At 33.0% G+C, this 2,500-nt stretch overlaps 1 protein-coding gene across 9 annotated transcripts in view; it reads right to left on the reverse strand.

Annotated features, from left to right (window-relative positions):
- coro (protein coronin) overlaps positions 1 to 2,500 on the reverse strand; it is a 51,450-nt gene that overhangs the window by 24,135 nt on the left and 24,815 nt on the right. The window lies entirely within an intron of this gene.

A 2,500-nucleotide genomic window follows, 5' to 3' on the forward strand; every position in this document is an offset into this window, starting at 1 on the left:
ATTTGTATTTCAAATAATAAACAATTGAGAATAGGTATTTTTAGGTGAGTGGACTGCTCCTGCAGATGCTACCTCCTCTCAGAGAAAGCTGCAAGTTAAATCCTTATAAACAATGAATCAACCCCCCACCCCCCAACCCCCCTAAAAAAATAATCCAGAGTAGATGCATTCCTTAATAATCAGATCATTACAATTAAGACATATTCAGAAATCTGTGCAAAAGGTACATATCACCAGAATGCAGAAAATTTTCAATCTTTATACAAGGAACAAGGTATGTCCCCAAAACTATATAACTTTAAAAAAAAATTAAAAGATCTGCTAATCAAGCTCCTTCATTGCATCACGTTTCAACAAACAAATCGGTGTTCTTATCACTGCCGCCATTCCAAAACAAACTTAAATCCCTAAACCAATGCCAAAAAGTCCCAACCCTTTAGCTGATTCATCTATATCCTGAAGAATGGCCAACATTTCATACAAGCCCAATCTATAACACATAGCAGCTAATTTTTTAATACCTTGGCAATGTCTGAGTATACTGTATAATTAGGATTCAATCAGTATTAAATAATAATGGAAATACACACAAAAAAAAATACAACACACACACACACACACAAAATCACAGCTCATAAATTTCCAATTTCAACTTAAAAATTATCTTAATAATTTTAAAGAAAGAATGACATATAACTCAGGACAAATTTTTGCTTTTATCTTATGCAAAACAAAAACAAAAAAAAGAGATCAAGGCATTTTCCTTACAGTTAACCTTGAAAGTTCAGTAAAAATCTGTTGGTCAAGTTATAATTTCTAAAATATATAGAAAGACAAGAATCACAATGATGAATAAACAGGATTCATGAAAGACTCATTGGTGGTAATTACAAAATTCTGCATGGAAAGATAAATAAGCAAAATTAAATTTAAAAAAAAAGGTTTTGCTGCAAATAGTCCAAACCTCCACGTCTTAAAACTTTTGGGAAGGCCTACCTGGTTTCATGAGTCATTGACTATGGTAGGCATCTGGGAAAAAAAATGCCAGACATATGGCACTGCTACTCTTAACTACATATTTGGCCCTCTGCCACATCTATTCCCTGATGCCACCTCCTACTCAGGAACCAAACTTGCAGCATGACTTTTATTAATGCTCCAGAGGAAATGGTTCGCCAATGCCCTTGGTGGCATAAAAATACTCCATTACCTCATAAAACATGAAAAAGGTGAGAAAAAGTAATGGGTCTATTTTAAGTATCTGTTGGCAGAAGGAAGCAATGATGTCACTCACCCACCCATGGGGCCAAGAGCCTCTTTTCAAAAGTAGGTCACTTTGTCTGGGTCTTTCTGAACTTAGGGGTACACAGATACTTCCATGTTACTGACAATTAATTTCTAAGAAGCATGAACTGATGCTAATGTCACATGCAACATGTTAGTGTTCATGACTTTGGCTGTTTATTACTTCCTTTTAATGAAACAATTAATTCTGTACATTAATATCCACAAATATAATACATCAAACCCCCACACCACATTTCTTCAACATCTACTTTACTGTCAAGTAGCTTTTTTTCCAAATTCCAAAGCAAGTAATAAACACATTTCTATACACACACACATATATATATACAATTACAAATCCACACATCCACACACACACATACTTATATACTTGTATGTACATCTATCTATATATCTATCTATCTATCTTACATCTATCTCTTTCATCTATCTATCTTACATCTATCAATCTTACATCTATATATCAATCATATATCTATCTATCTTTTTTCTTTCACTTTTTTTTGCTTTTTCTCTCTCTCTCCCTCCCTTTTTTTCTTTATCAATCTATCTATTCATTTATTTATTCATTTATCTATATCCTTCCTTCCTAAATTCCTATCTATATAAATACATAAATAAATATATATAGTTATGTGAATAAATATAACGTATACAAACATAAACACATATAGTGCATACATTTATTAAACATTTCTTGCTTTCCACCACTCAAAAAAAAAAATAAAAAACTCCAATAATTAGATATGGACAACAGGCATGGTATTTGGGCCTGAGATGTTTATCATCATTATGGTTATACCAGTGACACCAACTAACTAAAATAAGTGCACAATTTTATTGTTATAATTGTCCTCCTAAATTTTGTGCACTTTTCCTTTTTTTTCCAAATTTCTCTTTTACTTGGGTCTATATATGTAAACACCCATCTTTACCACTGTAAAATTCCAAACAAAATTACTAAACCATTTGTCAATGCCCAAAAATCTAAAAGTACAACAAAGTAAAAACACCACGCTCCTCCTCCTTTCCCTGCAAAGTGCAATTCACTAATAAGCACTTGACTTCCAACATCAATCTTGTCTTGCAGCCTTCATGACATCCCCCTTCATTAGCTTAAGCATTAAATAACCACCCTTTCTACATCTAATCCTTCACCTCCAATAACACACTGACAGTGGGTCTTGAGGGC

This window comes from Penaeus vannamei, chromosome 30, assembly GCF_042767895.1.
Source record: "Penaeus vannamei isolate JL-2024 chromosome 30, ASM4276789v1, whole genome shotgun sequence".
Taxonomy (NCBI): Eukaryota; Metazoa; Arthropoda; class Malacostraca; order Decapoda; family Penaeidae; genus Penaeus; species Penaeus vannamei.